The 19,815-nt window shown below is 43.4% G+C and overlaps 1 protein-coding gene across 3 annotated transcripts in view; it reads right to left on the bottom strand.

The window, feature by feature from the left end:
• NMNAT2 (nicotinamide nucleotide adenylyltransferase 2) overlaps positions 1–19,815 on the bottom strand; it is a 189,817-nt gene that overhangs the window by 168,715 nt on the left and 1,287 nt on the right. For 2 of the 3 annotated variants that reach the window (XM_036912581.2, XM_036912583.2), the window contains exon 2: positions 18,693–18,829. The gene's annotated coding sequence lies outside the window, so the exon portion shown is untranslated. Of the gene's footprint in view, positions 1–18,692; positions 18,830–19,424; positions 19,507–19,815 lie in introns of all 3 variants that reach the window. The other variant, XM_036912582.2, reaches the window with a different exon arrangement.

Here is a 19,815-nt window from a genome sequence, read left to right on the forward strand (position 1 = left end):
GAATTCTAGGTAGCAATAAGTGCCCAATATATTTGGTAGTTAAAAGACAGTTTTACTGGGACAGAAGGATAATTGCATTTAAAAAATACAAAAAAAATTAAATTGTTAGGAAAAATGAATGGTTAAGTATGCATTTGAAAACTTAAAAGTAGCTGCTTATAACATAGAAAGGATATAATCTATAGTTTCCAAATCATCAGTGGTAAAAGAAAGGGAATAAAAAAAGTTATCAACCCAACAAGGCAGGAAAGCAAACACTTTTTGAAAAAACGAGGAGTAAGCATTATAAACAGCAAATGAAAAGTACATGGTAGTGATATAGGGATGATTTCAAATACATCACACTTACGTGAACTGAACTTTCCAGTTAAAAAACCAAATTGGCAGGATTAAAAAACAAAAACTCAGCTGCATACTATTAATGACATACTATTTACAAAAGATGTGCCAATAATGAAATAGCATAGAAAGGTTGGAAATGAAGGAAAAAGTTATAGCAAGCAAATGCTGAACAAAACAAAAAAGCTGTAGAATATTAGTATCAGACAAAATAGTTTAAAGCAAATACATATTAATGATAAACATTACATGATAGAAAATTATATTAAAAAATGATTTAAAAATCAGTAAACAGGAAGTTCTATCCAGGTAACTGTATTACCATATAATTTAAAAAGTAACAGAGTTATAATCAGGGAAATGTAAATTAAAACCACAATGAAATTATCACCTCACACCAGTTAGGATGGACAACATCCAAAAGACAAGCAACAACAAATGCTGGTGAGGATGTGAAGAAACGGGAAATCTCCTACACTGTTGGTGGGAATATAAATTAGTTCAACCATTGTGGAAAGCAATATGGAGGTTCCTCAAAAAACTCAAAATAGAAATACTATTTGACCCAGGAGTTTCATTCCTAGGAATTTACCCAAAGAAAACAAGATCACAGATTCAAAAAGACATATGCACCCCTATGTTTATCACAACACTATTCACAATAACCAAGATATGGAAGCAATCTAAGCGTCCATCAATAGATGAATGGATAAAGAAGATGCAGTACATATACACAATGGAGTATTATTCAGCCATAAGAAGAAAACAAATCCTACAATTTGCAGCAACATGGATGGAGCTAGAGGGTATTATGCTCAGTAAACTAAGTGAAGCAGAGAAAGACAAGTACCAAATGATTTCACTCATCTGTGGAGTGTAACAACAAAGCAAAAACTGAAGGAATGAAACAGCAGCAGACTCACAGAACCCAAGAATGATCCGGTGGTTACCAAAGGGAAAGAGGTTGGGGAGGGAGAAGGGGATTGAGGGCATTATGATTAGCACACATAATGTAGGGGGGCGCACGGGGAAGGCAGTATAGCACAGAGAAGACAAGTAGTGACTCATAGCATCTTACTACGCTGATGGACAGTGATTGCAATGGGGTGTGGTGGGGACTTAATAATGGGGGGAATGTAGTAACCACTATGTTGTTCATGTGAAACCTTCATAGGACTGTATATCAATGATACCTTAATAAAAAAAATAACAGAATTACAAGAAAAGTATGTTGGGAATTTTTAATATTTTATTAGAAACAGATCAATTAAACAGTAACAAAATTGAAAGGTTAACTAATATTTTTAGTGTTTAGATTCTGTGTAAATTGTAGTTTGCAGCTCATCATAAATGGTAACTTTATCTTCCTACCTACTTCACTCCAATTCCTCTTTTAGAACACCCTCTGTGTAGATTCAAAATCCTCTAGTCCAGAATTAGGTGTCTCAGGGCTCCTGTCCCTCAGGGTTATTGGGGAACACAGAAGATCTGTTTACTGAGCCAAAAGACAGATTGGCACAAGTCTTACTGCACTGGTTTCTCTGCTTTCTTCCACTACCACAGATAAGCGGGGTTTCTTTCTTTGCTTGTTTTGTTTGTTAAACTCTAGCTCAGGGTAGAAGTCAGAGCTTTCCCCAGATACCAATTTCACAGCCTGACTAAGATGCCATACCTGTATGGGTCCCAATGATCTCCATTACTCTGGGATTCCAGCTCCTAGCCTACTTCTACCTGCTTCCAGGCCCTGAAGACCATCAGGGCCACAGTTCTAGCCCCAGTAACCCAATTGTGTCACTTTCAGTTCTGATGCCCAGAAATGATTATCTTGTTAATAAATACCCAGAGATATCTTTTAATTAAAAAGTTTTTATGACTGAAGTTCTTGGAGAAGATGTAGAAATTCAAAGCATGAGCCCACAATACCATTTTGACTATTTTCTGTGCCATTCTAGATGTGAGGAACTCTGTGGTCTTGCTACCTTTTTTGGCTTTACTTGTAATAGTGATTGAGACTTCTTTTATTCTCAAATGCCAGGAATCTATTTAGAATCTCTAGAAATCTCCCCAGGGCTTCTGGCTCCAGGTCCAAGGCATAGTACAAAGTTCCCTGGTTTCCTGCTCTCCTCTCTGATTTTCTGTATACACCAATTAGAGAATTTTAATATATCGTTAAGTTGAAAGCCATACTCTGAAATGATCAGTCATTGTCCTGAATAATTCAGGGTCTTTGCAACTTTGTAAACCTAAGTTTTGAAATCCAAAAGAGCAAGGAATAAAATAAAATAGGGAGAGAGGAAAACCCCACAATTACAATCTCATTATTACTCTACAAGAAAAGAGATTTTCCACTCTGCAATTGTGCCCTGATAATCTATTCTCTCCCATTTCTCTATTTTTTCCCAGTCTTCTCCCTTAGAAGCCACACTCCTGTCTACTTAGCCTCTCTTACTACTATTTCTCTATTCCTGGATCCTTTCCTGCTGAAGTTTCTCACCTCTTTATATGACAAAACCTCTCCTAGCTCTCTCATTTTACAGGCAAGCTTTCTGAAACCATTCAAGTATCTTTAATTCCCATCTACATGCTGATGGCTCCTGAATCTACAGCTCTAGCTCAGATTTCTCTCAAGTTCTGCAGATCCATAAGATCTCTCAATCTCCAACGACTGCAGTTCAACATATCCCAAACAAGTTCATTTTCTCCACATCCATACATCACTCCAAATGATTTCTTCTCTTGTTTTCTATTTTCATCCAGTTTCCCAAGCAGAAACCTAGGAGTCTTTTTGATTTCTTCCTCTCCCTCTCTCTCACATCCAATAAATGACCAAGTTTTGTCATATTTTCAGTTAAGGAATTTTTATAGCCAAGCATTTCTTAAGTACCACTATAGCCATGAGTTAAAGAGGAGGTTAAGAGAGTAGAATAAAAACAAATTAAAATGTCATGAATTCAAGATGAAAATAGTTTTGGTAAACAAAACATTATTAATATTGTCCAGTGGAACAGAAAGTTTGAAAGAATAAAAACTTATAAGATTGTTAGATTTAGTTAGAAGGTTCCCAATGATCTCAAGGTCACCTGGGTGGGGGGTAAAAATAACTTTTTTCAGAGTATATAGTAGTTTAGCAATTGTCTGGACTGCACTGCTTTGTACTGTTTTGTTTTAAATGGTGTTTTCACTCTTACCAAAATGGGTAAGAGCAGTGTGACATTCTACTTTGTACCCACAGACCAAATTCAAATGATACATTTTGTTTGGGAGAATGTCGATCTTTAAAATATGAAGTTTCCCATGGGGTAAACCCGTTTCCTTGAACTGGATCATTAAATGGAAATCATCCCACTGTCACAGATTATAGGCAGTGAGAACCAGGGATGTCCCATTCAGAAGATAGAGATTGTTGAGTCTGGCAGTGTATGTCAGAGATCACCAAGTCCGTTTTTTGTTTTTAAGACAGATCGGGGATCTAGTCTTCTCTTCTTACTATCTCTCATGGAAGGAAGCTTCTGGTAGATACAGGCTTCTGATGACTATCACTGCCACCAGGCAGGGTGCTGCTTTTTCCTTCTTTACACTCCTTTTATTTTTTCTTTCTTTTTCTCTTTCTCTATTCTGGTTTCTTTCTCAGTTCAGTTTTTCAGCCTCTTTTTTTCATCCATAAATAGAAAAAAGGTAAAAAAGCAAATGTTGAGGTTCTTGACTGGTCACATTCCAGAGAAATGAGGAAATGCAGGTTGTTACATAACTGGGAGAAGTCAGGGGTGTGACCTAAAATTGAGGGACAAGGAGAAGAGCATTGTAAAGGTAAGAGAAGGCAAAAAGGTTAAGCAAAGGCTTAATCTTAGATTTCCATTACTTAAAATTATCCTTTTGTGAATGCCATCTAGGACATTCCATGATTATCAGGCTGTGATGGTTCCCAGCGATCCAAAATTACCGAACAGGGTGAGCAATGATGGATTCAAAGATGACAACCCTTGTCAGCTTTTGCTTGTACGAAAGTATCAGTACCTGATACTGCACTAGAGCGAGCCTTAGGAAATACCCTAGGAACTGCCTAAAATAAGTTCTTTTTTTTTCAATCACCAGGATGTGAAAAGAAAGCTACTACATTTAGCTTTAATCTTCCTCCTTTTCAATTTCCACTGTTGCTTTCTGGCTCCTGTAAGGTGGCAGATAGTTCAGCATTGCTTAAAAACAATGACAAACAATGAAACTCTTAACAGCAACAGCAACAACAATGAAATCTACTTTACTTTTTGATTGGTGGGGGATACTGAAAAGTAGAAGCAATAAAAGCTACCCATTGACAGTTCACTTGACAGAAATAACTGCTATTAATAGTTCATTGTATTTCTGACCATTTTCTATGCAATCCTATTTTGAGACAGGGATCATGGGTGTAGTCAGAGTAGGGTGAGGGCCTCCAGGGGGGGAAAAGCAGGGGGGAATATTTACAGTGAGAGCAATATAACAATGGGCAAAGAAGTCCCCATTGAAACTCTGTTAAGCATTATGTAAAGTCAAAGTCACACTAATTCTCTAGGAAAAGATACCTAAGAATATAGACATCTTCAGTGAGATCAGTTAAAGGTCAAAAGGCCAGAAGCAACTTGGCCTGGAATGTTTGAATGTTCTGCAATGGTATCAGCATAACCCGTGACTCTGCTGTCAGCCCTAACAATCAGACTTTGACCCAGCCCACCTTGAGGACAGGGCAGGTGATGCAAGTCCACACCCCTAAGTTTTTTTCATGTTCTCGAAAAATCCTCAACTGTCTATAAAACCTCCTAGACAATGCACCACTACGGGGTCTCTTGTCCCCTCCTGGTGTGAGCCAGGAGCTCTATTCTCTCACTTTATTTCTAAATAAAAGTGAAAGGAAGGAGCGACACACAGCAGCAATTCACCGGAGAGTTCCACTTTATTGGGGAAAAGTACTAGGTTATATAGGGAGGGACATAAGCTGATTGAGGTGTCACTTCAACGGGACTGGTGGCTATTGGCCAGGTGCTGGGATTGGGGGGGTGCGAGAGATGATTGGGCCTCCGGTGGCGCCGGCGGGAACCGAAGACCCGGAAGAGAAGCAGGAGGTTCGCCATCTTATGGGTGGGGGCCCTTCATTCCCCCCTTTCTCCTCTATGGGGTTGTGGACGTTGCTTTCTCTCTGACTGCTTCCTGCTGAACGGGGGTGGAGAAGGGAGTGAGGGCTTGAGGACTGGGAGGAAAGGGTTGATAGGACTCCCCACAGTAAGGACGAGTAGATGTGGGCTTCTTCAGATTGGAAATTAATGAAGGTTCCCTGTAACCATAGGTCAAGGACCTGTTGATTCCAATGGTGCCAAGAGGATATGGGTGTCAGGAGCCAGGCATCTGCGGCCATTGTTTCCAGGAACAATTTCCAGTGGAGAGAGGGGTCCATCTCAGCGTGTGGTGAGGAGGTCACGTGAGGGTGAGGGATCTTCTGTGGCCAGAAGCTGATAGTTCCTGAGTAAAAGCTGGTTGGAAGTTTGGTTACAGATTTTTCTGACTTGGGATTTGATGAACTTTATTATACAGGGTAAGAAGAGACAGGCGAGGAGAATGATTATTATGGGGCCTGCAATGGGCCAGAGCCAGGTAAGGAAGGGGTTTGTTAGTATTGAAGAGAATGGGTTGGAATTGGAAGCAGAGTGGAGGCTGGAGGCAAGGTCAGTGAGTTTGGTAATGTCAGTTTCTATAATGCCAGATTCGTTGATGAAATAGCAGCACTCTTCCCGAGGAAGACGCAGGTGCCGCCCTTCTCAGCTGTAAGCAGGTCTAAGGCCCGCCGGTTTTGAAGGGTGACCTTAGCTAGCGAAGTGACCTGTCTTTGGAGAGAGGCCAGGGAATCGGCAGTGGATGTCAGGGCTCCCTCAGGTTTGGCGTTGAGATCTTTAATTGCCCACAGAGAGTGACCCAAGGCCCCTCCCAAAAACCCTGCCCTAATGGCTGAGGTGGTCAAAGAGATACCGACCATGATGGGAAGGAAAGCAGCCCTTTTTGTGCATGAGGGCAAGGGAGGTTGGAGCTCAAGAAATTCTGCCATGCTGTAAAGTGTAAGCTGTGGGATTAGGGTGATGAGAATGCAGGGTATATTGGAGTTGGGAGGCAGTGAGTTGAAAAGACTGCCATTGCACCAAAAGAAGTGTCCTGGTTGTGTAAAAGTTTTAGAGTCGGAGGTGGGGGTGTAGATAGAGAGGCAGTGAAGTGCGCTGGAGGGGGGTGGAGTTGGGCCTACACAGTGGTGGATGGTGAGATTATCTGCGTATTCTGGTTCCCATAAGGGTATGTCTGCCAGGGGGCAGAGGGGTTGTCCTTCTGCATGGAAGGAGTAGTTGGAAATATTAAGGGGCACGGCGACCAGCAGTGGGCGCTGTAGAGATGCGCACAAGAAACAATTAGCGGTGTTGAGGGTGTGGTTGAGAAAGATGGTGGTGTCTTGAATGAGCTGTAACCAAGAGCAGGAGAAATTAGAAGAGGGGCGGGGATAGGAAGATGAAGAGGCACCTTCAAATGTTTGAATAATGACTTTTTTCGGAATGTCCGATATCTGATGCAACTTGAGAGATCTGGGAATGAGAAGGAACATACTCTCGAGAGATATGAAGAGTACTGTGGGGGGTCGAGGACCCCCCGTAGTAAACTGAGGCTGTGACTCCAGCGGCCCATCGAGGGTCCCAGGGATCAGGGATTGATAAGGAGAACGAGCTGTTGGGATATTTTATGAAACGGTTGGAGGAGTAATACTGTGGGTACCGAGAGTCACCCATGTAGTGAATGGCACAAGACCAGTAGGGACATCCCCCATAGGTGTCTGGCCACTGCCTGCATGAGGCTTGTTTTTGGTCATAGAGGAAGCAGAGGTAGGGAGTGAAAAGGGGGCTGCTAGTGAACACTTCGGTGGAGGGAGGAAAGTGAAGGTACAAAGGCTCGGAGCAGCCTTTCAGAGGGCAGTCTGATGTGGTAATGAGGGCAGTGGTTTTTGTTTGATGCTGTGTGTAAGTCTGTCTGACCTTGAATCGCCATACAAAGGAGGCTGAGGTGACGGGGAAGATGATAGAAATGAGGAACGAGAGCGAGAGAGCAGTAAAGGAAGAAAAGGTCATGATTCGGGTATGGATGGCAAAGGGGATGAACGGGAGATGTGGAGTTTCAAGGGATCAGAGGGATGAAGCATGTAAGAGTAGACAGCGTCTTGGGCTGTATCCGAAGGACTCTGGGTTGGGTCTTGGGTGTCCAGAGGAGGTGGGTCCTGGGTGTTTGGTTTCAACCTGGAGATATGAATCCAAGGGGTGACAGAGTTATCAGGCAGTGAGAGCTTAGTGGCCGAGGGGGTTCAGAGAATGACTGGGTGTGGACCTTCCCATTTTGGGGTGAGAGGGGGCTTATTTTCTGGAGGCTTATAAAACACTAGTTGACCGGGTCATAAGACAGGAGGGTTTTGGGAAGCAGATGGATCCGGGAGGAGCCAATCCTGATATTTCTATAATTCAGTGTGGAGGAGAAAGAGTAGCGGAAGGGCCATGTTGGGAGGAATTGGTCCTTTGTGGGAAGGGAGCCCTGGGGGTAAAATTGGGCGGCCGTACATGATCTCAAAGGGTGACAAGAAGGAAGGTTTTTTTGGGAGGGCCCAAATGCGGAGTAGAGCTAAGGGAAGTAAGCGAACCCAGTCAAGGTGTAATTCTAGAGATAGTTTGGTCAGGATGTCTTTTAGAGTCCTATTGGCTCTTTCTACTTTTCCCGAAGCCTGTGGTCGATAAGGACAGTGTAGATGCCAGGGGAGTGAGAGCGACTTGAAGAGGTTCTGAATGATTTGGGCAGTGAACTCAGGGCCGTTATCTGCTTGGAGGGAAGTGGGCATCCCGAACCTAGGAAAGATCTGGGTGAGGAGGATAGAGGCAACCATGGAAGCTCGTTTGTTAGTGGTGGGGAAAGCTTCAACCCATCCTGAAAATGTATCTACCAACACGAGTAGGTACCTGGTATGCCATACGGGGGGCATGTTAGTGAAGTCTATTTGCCAATCTGCAGCGGGGACATTACCCCGTGCTTGATGAGCCGGGAAGGGTCGGGCCTTGAGGGGGGTATTAGGGTTAGTGCGTTGGCAGATGGTGCACCTGCGGGTGATTTGGTTAAGTAGCGTTTTGTCTTCAGGAAAGAGAGAGAAAAAGGATTGTAAAAAATGGATCAAGGATTGGGGGTTAGGATGGAACAGATCGTGTAAGAAGCGGAAGAGGGACTCTTTGTCCTGGGAACAGAGGGTGTCTTGTGATAAGGCTAAAACCGCAAGGGCAGACGGATCGCTGTCTGGTGCGTCTTCTGATAGGGCAAATGACCGGGCTACTCTGTCAGCTTTGTTGTTACCCCTTGTAATGGGGGAGTCATCTTTTTGATGTGATTTGCAGTGGACTATGCCCAGTTGGTGTGGGAGTTGTGAAGCCTCTATAAGTTTGATAATTAAGGCTGAATTAGTGATGGAATTTCCTTTTGTGGTGAGGAGGCCTCATTCTTTCCATACTGCTACATGGGACAAGAGAATGTGGAATACGTATTTAGAATCAGTGTACAGTGTGAGAGATGTGTCCCGGGCTAGAGTGCAAGCTCTGGTGGCCGCAATGAGTTCGGCCTGTTGATTGGTTGTACCGGGGGGTAGGGCTTGTGCTTCGATGACGTCTTTGAGGGAGACTACTGCGTATCCTGCATAGTGGGTGCCCTCATGTTTAAAGGAGGACCCATCAGTAAACCAGATGAGGTGGGAGTGTGAGAGGGCTCCTTCGGAGATCGTGGAGTGGCACGGAAGGAAGTTGTGAAGGGCTTCCAGGCAATCATGCGAGGGAGTATGAGGAGAGTAGGGTAGGGGAAGAAGAGTGGCCGGATTCAGGGGCGGGCAGGGGAGGAAAGAAATGTCTGGATTTTGGAGGAAAGAGGACAGTAAGGTCAGGAGTCTGGAGGGAAGGAGAGTCTGTAAACTTTTGTAGGTTAAGAGGTCTTTTAGGTGATGTGGGGACAGAATGGTAAGGGGTGCCCCGAATGTCAGTTTATGAGCTTCCTTCTGCAAGAGCTGTCCAGTGGCTAATGCCCATAGGCAGGGGACCCATCCCCGAACTGTGGGGTCTAATTGCTTGGAAAGATAAGCTACTGGGGCAAAGGATGGGCCATAATATTGGCTTAGGACTCCTAGACCTTTACTGGACCTCTCATGAATGTATAATGAGAAGGGCTTCGACAAATCAGGAAGATGGAGAGCTGGGGCTTCCACAAGGGCTTGACGGAGCTTAATGAAGGAGTGTCAGGGTGAGGACGATAATGGTTCTTCAGGGGGGCCCTTGCTGAGGTCGTATAGGGGTCTTGCCAACAGGGAGAAGTTAGGAATCCATGCTCCAAAATACCCAGCTAGGCCTAGAAAGGAAAGGATTTCTGTCTTGGTTTTGGGACTGGGCAGGTCAGAGAGGAGTCGTTTTCTGTCCAAGGTAATGGACTTTCTTTGTTGAGATAGAAGGAATCCGAGGTAAGCGACAGAAGGGGAAGAGATTTGAGCCTTGACGGGGGATACCCAGTAACCTCTGGAAGCTAGAAGGTTAAGTAAGGAGGCAGTGTCAAGTTGAGACTGTTCCCACGAGGGACTGCAGAGTAGAAGATCGTCCACGTATTGTAATAAGGTGGACTCGGAGTGATCATGATGAAACTGTTTGAGGTCCTGAGCTAGGACCTGTCCAAAAATATGGGGACTATCTCGGAAACCTTGTGGCAAAACTGTCCAAGTGAGTTGTTCAGAATGTCTTGTGTATGGGTCCGTCCAGGTGAAGGCGAAAAAGTCTTGGGAGGAGGGGTCCAGAGGGATAGAAAAAATGCGTCCTTGAGATCTAGGACTGAGAAGTGGGAGGCCGAGGCAGGGATCCGTGATAAAAGGGTGTATGGATTTGGAACTAAGGGATGGATAGGGACGATGGCCATGTTAATGAGTCGGAGATCTTGGACTAGGCGGAAAGATCCGTTGGTTTTTTTAACAGCTAATATGGGGGTATTAAACAGAGAGTGAGTGGGTCTGAGGTAATTTTTGTTTAAAAGGTCCTGAATGATGGGTTGGAGGCCTATGAGGGCCGAAGTGGTCAGGGGGTATTGGGCCTGACAGATAATACTGTGAGGGGTCCCATAATTTAACAGAGGCAGGAGGACATAGAGCCATGGAGGGACTTGTAATGTCCCAGACCTTGGGATCTACAGGGTGTATGAGGGCAAAACTGGAGCTTTCATTGGATAGAGGGGGGTCATCGGCTATGAGGGCCATCAGAAAGGGGGTACTGGGGGCTGTGGGAGTGGATATAGTTATGGAAACATGGAGGAGAGAAAGGATGTCCCATCTTAGTAAAGGGATGGGACACTAGGGCATAACCAGGAAGGAGTGGGAAAAAGGTATGGGATTGTCCTGGATTGTGCGTAAAAGGGGAGGGGTTTTCAATGGGAAGATCTGTTTTCCTCCTACCCCGACTATAGGAGTAATGGCTGGCGTGGTAGGGCCCCGGTATTCTCGCAAGACCGAGAAGGTGGCTCCTGTATCTAGGAGGAAGGAGATGGGGCGACCGTCTACTGTTGAAGTAACCCTGGGCTCCTGTTTGGTGATGGAAATGTTCGGGCAAGAAGACCCCGGGCCCCGTCAATCCTCCTCCACCAGTCCCACTATGGTGGGCTTAGGATGGGGGTTGTTCGTCCAGTCTCCCCTTCGGGTGGTTGGGCAATCAGACCCCCAGTGGCCCTTTTTGTGGCATCTTGGGCATGGGGTGGTAGGAGGTCTGGGGGAGGGGCACGCCCTTGACCAATGTCCTTCTTTTCCGCACTTGAAACAAGCTCCTGGGGGGCGGGGCTTGTTTGTGGAGGGGCGCCCAGGTTGTGGTTTTATCAGCTGGGCCAACATCTGAAAGTTGACCTGATCAGCCTTTTGTTTACGGCGTTCTTTCTCCTCCTCACGGTTATGGAAGACTTTAAAGGCCACTGTTAGGATCTCAGTCTGTGGGGTCGTGGGGCCCTGATCTAACCTTTTGAGTTTAGCTTTAATGTCAGGGTAGCTTTGAGCCAGGAAGTATGTCATAAGGACATGTCTTCTGTCCGGCATTTCTGGGTCTAGGCTGGTATACTGTAATAGGGCTTGGGTGAGTCTATCTAGGAATTCGGAGGGAGTTTCTTCCTTTTTTTGAATTATGTCCTGGAGCTTTTGAAAATTGACTATTTGCCTTTTTCAGACTTGCTATTAAGCAGGAGGCGAAAATATCCCGAGAGCGGAGACCTACAGCGGTGTTATAATCCCAGTGCGGGTCTTGTTCGGGGACAGCGGTGGGGCCAGTGGGATAGGTGGGGTCAGTCCTGTGGGTTTCAGTAGCGTGTGTTTGGGCGAAGTCCCAAACTCGTCTACGCTCTTCAGGAAGGAGGGTATTGGCTAGGAGCATGAAAATGTCATGATGTGTGAGGCTGTAAGACTGGAGGGTCCATTGAAACTCCCTGATATATGTCATGGGATCAGTGGAAAAGGAACCAAGGCGTTTTTCAAGTTGGGCTAAATCCCCTAAGGAGAAAGGTACGTGAACTCGCATGATGCCTTCGGGTCCTGCCACCTCTTGGAGGGGGGCGATAATTTGGGGAGGCCCCCGGGACCGAGTCTGAGGGGGACTGAAGGGTTCCGGCTCAGTCTGTGGGGGAGAAACAGGTGATGAGGGCAAAGATAGAGGAGGCCCCTGGGACCTAGTTAAAGGGGGGCTGAAAGGCTCAGGCTCAATCTGTGGGGGAGGGGCAGGTGAGGGGGGCGAAGGCGGAGGAGGTGAGATGGGGGAGGAGATGGTGGGAGAGGAAGGGGGAAGGGCTGTTGTAGGAGAAGAAGGGGAAGGGAGTGGGCGGGAGGCCTCTGCGGGGGAGGAGGTGGAGGCGGTGGCCATGGCGGATGAGGGCGGAGGGGTTGTAGGAGGGGGAGGGGCTGAAGGGGGAAGCCTGTATGGCGGAGGTTCGTTGGCTGGGTCAAAGGTAATCGAAGAGGGACTGGGAGTATGTGGAGGGGAGGGAGGCGGCCTGCAGGCTAGGAGAACTTGGGGCGGGGAAAAGGTGGTGCAGAGGCCAGGATTTTGGGCTAGGAGGCGAAAAGCCTCGATATAGGGAATCTCCTTCCATTTTTTCAGGCGCTGGCAGTAGTTAAAGAGATCGCGAGTGATGTTAGGATCACGAGCTCCCCCTGCGGGCCATTGGTTGTGATTGTCTAGGGGGCATGTCGGCCAATCTTGGGAGCAGTATTTACGGAGAAGTTTTGGTTTTATATCAGGTGTCAGGGAGAGGGTGGCTAGATACTTGAGCAGGCATTCAAGAGGTGAACTTTCAGGGAGGGATGAGGAGGCTCCCATGGCTAAAGGACAGAGAAGGAGACAAACAGGGGAAGACGAACGGGGATCCTTGGACTGGGAGCAGACGGCAAGGAGACAAAGGGCGTCCCTGATGATCCTTGGGGGTCTGCGGAAACTCGTATACGAGTCGGAATTTCTTAGGAAGTGTGGGTTGTCACCCAGACTTCTCTAAGAAGGCAGAGTGCCGGAGTCACAAGGAACCTAGTACTAGGAATTTTCGGCGGAAGGAACAGAAGGAGGAGTGGGGGGGAAGGGAGCGTTCTCATCCTCAAAGGAGTCACCTCGTTTATGGCTGTTGGAGGAGGGTCCTGAGGGTCCACCGTAGCCGTGAAGGCCTGAGGTGGGGAGAGTTCCCTCCTCGTCTCCGAGCATCAGGGCCTTGCTGGACAATCACGGTCAGTGGTGCTGCGATAGCTTGGGGAAGAGCGGCCCACTCTGGGGGAAAACTTACCCAAAGGCCAAAGAGGAGTGGTGAGTGTGAGGAGCCAGCGCCAAAAAAAGAGACGAGGGTAAGCTACTGCTGGTGTTGGGGGAAGACGGGGCCCAGTTGGGGTGTCCCATCTCCCGGGTTTTGGCACCAAAATGAAAGGAAGGAGCGACACACAGCAGCAATTCACTGGAGAGTTCCACTTTATTGGGGAAAAGTACTAGGTTATATAGGGAGGGACATAAGCTGATTGAGGTGTCACTTCAACGGGTCTGGTGGCTTTTGGCCAGGTGCTGGGATTGGGGGGGGCAGCGAGAGGTGATTGGGCCTCGGGTGGCGCCGGCGGGAACCAAAGACCTGGAAGAGAAGCAGGAAGTTCGCCATCTTACGGGTGGGGGCCCTTCAAAAAGCCTGTACGTTGCTCTCCTACCTTGAGTGTTTGTGAAGCTCATTCTTCAACTTCGTGAACAAGAACCCCGGCATCAATTTCATAGTTATACTTTATATAGCTTCATGTCTTTCGGGCATATTTTATCCTATAATGCTTTTAGTCAAGGTTTTCCATCACTTTTCTGGCTGGTCAAACTGTATATATTCCTTTTCCTGCTGGGCAACAGAATTTGAAAAAGTACACTCTGCTGCATCTCACACTGAAGGACCTTTGTAGTTGACTGGGACACTTAATGGATTATCTGAGAGCATGCCTACACAGGATCTCAAGGTGGAATGGTTCCAAAGACCTCTAACACAGACTTACCACTCTGTAATATAACTGCCCCATCACTTAATTCCCCTTTAAATTGTAAACTCTGAGAGCAAGACTGTACTGCTCACCACTCACACCCCAGTGACTAGCATATGACCCAATACACAGAAAATTCTCAGTATATTTTTAAAGATTGAATGAGTGAAAGACTGAATAAATAACTAAATGTTAAAATTCTAGAGGATCCATAACTCATCAAGCTTTCTCCTTAGCATTAGGATACACCAGATTAAGGTTCCCAGAAGTAAAGTATTGGTTTAGATTTAGATTTGTCTTGAAAGAGCAGAGAAAGGTAGGAACTGATCATCAGTTGAACATTCCCTATAGATCCTAAACTCTTAACTCTACCTAAGATTCCTACTGTGCTTTAATACTAAATTTTGGCTGTCATACAAATACTTAAAGAAAGTTAACTTTGACTTCTTTGTACAGCTAAAAACTTTCAGGAACATCTGTAACACTGCTGCCTATATTTTGGAGGTGTTGGCATTACAGTATTTGGTATGTCATATAGTTTTGGTCCCACCACAAGGACATAGCTAAACAACTAAAACTATGCACATTTTCTTGGATAAAGGATTGGATCGCTAGAAGACCATAATGGGAAGCTTACAGCCAGTGATTGAGAGAGAGCAAGAAAGTGAGAGAGTGTACCAGAGAGGCATTCCAGAGATGTCAGTTTGAAAGAGGGCAGGGGAAAGCACAAGCAGCTGGTTTTGCTCCTTAGGAACCTCCTTATCCTCCTCATCTTTGACAGATCTCGGATCTCATCTCATTCAAACATAAAATTGCTAATGAACAGAGAAATCCTCTGTAAGTAGGTGAAAGCTGTTGCTTGTCTTGGCAATTTATACTTGGTCATATGATACAATTCATCATAGGGTTTTGACAGTGTCTTGTGTGCCTCTCTACAAATGCAATTCTGCAACATTTTGTGCTTGTGTTTTTTTTAAAACAAGTTTAACCTACATTAATTAGAGTGTGAAGTTGAGTGTATGAAGCTCTGATTCATCCTATATACATAATAAGAGCAGCACCACCTATTGAGCGCCTACTAAGCACCTGGCACTGGATAGTATATTACATGCATTATCTAATGGAGCTTAGAGACCTACCTCCAGAAACATAACTTAAATATTTCATTTGCTTTAGAAGTTACATATGGTGCTTTCCTTAAGAAACTTACATTTAATTTATTTAGCCCTATATAATAAAAGAGAAAAAAATAACAATATTAATGCCAGAATTTATACTTTTCTGGTGAGAAATACAATGATTAGGGAGCTTTCCATTCTACACTCTGATCCAGTTTCCTTTCTGAATTTTTAAATTTAATTTTTCTATCCTATTTTTTCAATTTGCTGGTAGCCTCTCTTTCCCCCCAGCACTGTGCTTTCCTTTTGCTACATAATAAACGGGTTAGCTACTTCCCCGATTTCCAAATTAGAAAACATAAAACTTAAAGAGAAGTGATTTGGACATTAAAGGCTTTTTTTTCTACCTTGAAGTATGAGGCTTTGCTGTGGAATAATCGATGAGTTATTCATAATATTTTAAGCGTGCTCTTTACTCATTACCAAAGCAAATTTCAATTAATTAAAACCTGCATCTTTTCAAATGTAATAGCAGATTTCAATTCCCCGGATGGGTTGAAGGTCTAGTAAAATTCTTTTCCTATTGCTTAAGGATTACTTCTATATTTCATAGTAAGGTGTTCATGAATAGTAAGCATTTATGAAAGTCATGGTCCAAATTTCTATTTTTTTCCCCTAAAATGTATTGATTCATTGAACATTTATTGAGCACTCTTTGTACCAGTCATCCTGCTAGGGGAGTGATAATACAGTAGTAAGCAAAATAGATACAGTGTCTGCCCTTAGAAAGCTTACCAGCCAACTGGAGGCAATGGTCACTGAACAAAGAATTATAATTATGACAAATAACATGAAGAAGAAGGGCAGGGTGCTGTGGGAATATGTAATAGGTGTAGCTAACCTAGCCTGATTGGTTTGGGGGTGCGCACAAGATTTTTCCAAAGAAATTCAGGTTTAGGCTTGAAGCATAAGGGAGAAGAGTGGTCTAGGGAGAAGAGTTTGCTAGATAAGGGGACAGGTTGTGCAAAGGCTCTGAGTAGAAAAGAATAGTGCCTATACTTAAGAGAAGCTTACTATAGCTACAGTGGTTGATGCCAGGAAATGTTAGAAAAGGGGCAGGCAAGGACCAGATTACATAGGTCATCTGTAGGATTAGGAACTTTATTCTAAGGGCAATGAAAAGCCAATGGAGAATTTAAGCTAGGAAATAAAAATCTTTAAAGAGCTTAATATGTTTAAAATGTGGAATATAAGAAACATTACTATTTAATTTGTTCTGGAGTGTGCTCTTTATGTCTAGTAATCTAATTATATTAATATTTATAAATATGGGAAAACTATTTAGAATTTTTCTGAGAATTGAGAAGACCCTAGGATAGTCAAGCAAAGCAGAACAGTACTTTGGTACACATACTTATGATGCCTTGAAGGGATGAACATACATCTTGAGTTTCTCTGCTTGTCATCCATACTACATTTTAACTTGAACTGCAAACAGAGGTGATAAAATAATAAAGGCAGGGAAAGGAGGAAGATGTGTATATGTGTACACATGTGGTTTCCCATGGTTTTTAAGAGCAGATTTATGACAATGAGTATTACCATTCTGTGCTCAAAAATAGTAGTCCACCTTATAGAAATTAGGAACATCAGAAACATAAAATTTTAAATACTTTTTCTTTTAGGTGGGTGTTTATAAAGAAAAAAATGGCAGCTTCTGGGTAATACAACAGATGTTGACATGAAATATATTGATTTTAGACTAGGGACCCCAAGATAGCTTCAGTATTACTGTTTGGAGTAAGAAAGAAATCTATGAACACTAAGGCCCTTGGACAATACAGAGTTTAAGAGGCTAAGGTTTTAATTTTCTTTTTAAATACTCTTCAGTCTTCCCTGTGAGCATTTCTTCTTGTCGTCTCCAGATGGTCTGTGTTCATTAAATTAGCAGATTAGATTTTAAGATGTGGTTCTTTCCTAGAGGTATTTTCTCACTGGGAGTTGGAAGAAATTCTTGAAGACTAATAAAGTTTCTCTTAGTAAATATTAGGAGAATGGAGGAGGAGAGAGAGAGCTAGCTCCAACAACCATTCTCCTACTTTTGCCTCACTGCCTCACAAGTCAGAAATTTCTTCTTTTTGGATCTTGGAAGCAATGCTTTCTGTTTTCAGGCTCAGTGACTCCCTCTTAGAAGTACATGAACAAATATATACTTGACAAACTCTCTGAGAAAGGCTGCTGACCCTTGGTCTAAGATATCTTAAGCAATGGGAGCCCTAAGTTTAAATGTCAATTTGTAGCTGACTCATTATTTGAACAGAATGAATCATTCACTTGATTGAATCACTTTGCTCCATGGTCTGAGGTGTGGTACTAAAAAGAGCACAGGCCAGCTTCACATACGTTGTGTACCTGAGTACTGCATCTGATAAATCAGTCTTCTCATCCAAATAGAAACACACTTCTTAAGTACCTAATAGCGCACACAATTTGGAAACATTCAGAATATGTGGGTAAATATTAAAATAAATTAGTGCCTGTTATGGTTTCATGGAATAGGTGAGATGTCTATTATTATAAAAAGGGAGGAGGCTTACTATGTGTTAATTGCGTCAGGTTGCCAAATGTCAGGTTACCAAATCTTTGTGAAAATTTGGCAGGAATGTTATGAATAGCTTCTCAGAAAGTACTTGGTGTCTGGTTGAAAACTGTCTACTCTGTTTGGTTGGGCAAAAATGTGGTTATATTAAGCTATTGTTAGTGATAAAAGGATTTTCAAAAGTTTCAACCGTCTAGAATCTGACTCACAATATCTTGATACTGTATTTTTTTTCTGTAATCAGAGCCATAGATAAAGGAACCTATTTTCTAGTGCTGAATGAGAATAGATTTGGGTGTGTGGTCAGGCCTGTGAGTATTATAGAGAAAGGCAAGATTAAACTACTATTAAAAAAAAGACTTTATGCTGCAGGAGTTTTAAATTGTTCATTTTGGTTTGATATAAAAGAACATGAGGGCAAAAAGAAAATTAACATTTATCAAGTGCTTGTGTTGTACGTCAGGCACTCATTCAGTCACATGTATCACCATTAAAGTTCACAGGAAGCCTGCAATAGGTAATAACGTTTCCATTTTGGTCAAGGAAGAAACTGAAGTTCAGAGACTGACACAGCAGAGTTGGAATGCACACTCAGGTCTGCTAGCTTATGATCTTTCCATAAGTCATCTGGACACAAACTGAAAAACTTAGTATCAGGTAATTAGTAAACAGAATGAGAAGCATCTTTTTACTTTCTTTGGTTTTAACATAAGCTATATCTACATGGGAAAAAAGTGAATAAAAGCTATTGCAGAAAGATGCTTGTATTCTACAAATCTGTTAATGGGGGGAAGTAGAAAGAAAGAGACTGGAAAACATATCAAGCACTATGTAAATTCTGGGTCATACTTTTTCTGAGTCCTACTGATTTTTCAAAGCTATTTTCAAGATGGGTATCAAGGTCTTGTAACCTGTAAAGTGTAATTGTTACTATTTTATCTAATTTTTAGGGACATTGTAAAGCTGTTGAAGAATCATAAAATTCTTAGGAACATGGCTATCAAATACAAATATTATTTATATTTCTGACCTTCATCTGCGTACTAAAGTACTTTGTTCTTACCTTAATTACTGCACACACCACACTGCATCCTCATCACTTCTCTACTGTTTGGTATCTCTTCTAGAAGATGGGTTCCTCTATAGTAGGGACCATGTCTCTTTCATCGTGGTATCTATCCATAGTGCCCTGGACAGGGCCTGAAATATAAGTGCTCAGTAAATATTTATTGAATAAACAGCCCAACAATAGGATTCATCTTTCTGATCCCAGTTTCCTTATTTACAAAATGAGAAGATAGCAGTATTTTCTCAGATCACTCACCAGGAGTGTTATATGTGCTAATACACTGTTTACTGGAGATATAATCCACAGACATAAAAGGTTGTTATTATGATGATTACTAAGTGGGTAATTATGTTACATAATATTTTTATTCTGGCTAAAATCTTTTAAAAAATCTAACCAATAAACTCCAGGAAAGAGATGTAGAGCATTTTAGCTTATATATAGTAGCAATCTCCATCCTTTGGCTCAAGTTTGAAGAGCAGAATCCTACATCAGAAATGAGAGCAATCTCTCACTAGATGGCTCTCTTGTCCGTGAGTGGGTGGCCCGTTTGTGCAGCGAGGGATGCGACCGGGTCTTGCACCGAGGCAATCACCACGTCACACCGCGCCACAGTAGGGGCTTGGCAACAGGAGGAGCATAGTTCAGTTTCTATTTCTTTAATGATGATCTGTCGCTGGGAATTTATTTCAAAGTAGCCTGCACTTTCATTTCCTCTAAACTTACACATGATGTTTCAGTAGCATTGGTCCAGTCTACAAATAGGTGTGGTCTGAGGGAAGGAAGGATCTTGAAAGTACCTCTTCAGCTGGCACGGAAGACGGCAGCAGATCAGGTACCCAAACGGAGCTAGGCCCAAGTAGCCCACTAAGATCCTGATTTATCCAGTGAGGATTCCTGGAGGGTCTTACACCGTGACACATCCTAAAGTATTTTGGGACAACTGCTTAAATGACTCTACAATACGAACCTATAAAATGTCAAATAATTCCTTCAAGCCATTGACTTTTCCAGCTACTTCTCACACACTCCATAATATCACTGACCCCATTTATCATCTCTGCTTTTTAGCCCTAGACCTGACACATAATACGTATAATATTCAAAAGGATTTGTT

Source organism: Manis pentadactyla, chromosome 9 (genome assembly GCF_030020395.1).
Source record: "Manis pentadactyla isolate mManPen7 chromosome 9, mManPen7.hap1, whole genome shotgun sequence".
Classification (NCBI taxonomy): Eukaryota; Metazoa; Chordata; class Mammalia; order Pholidota; family Manidae; genus Manis; species Manis pentadactyla.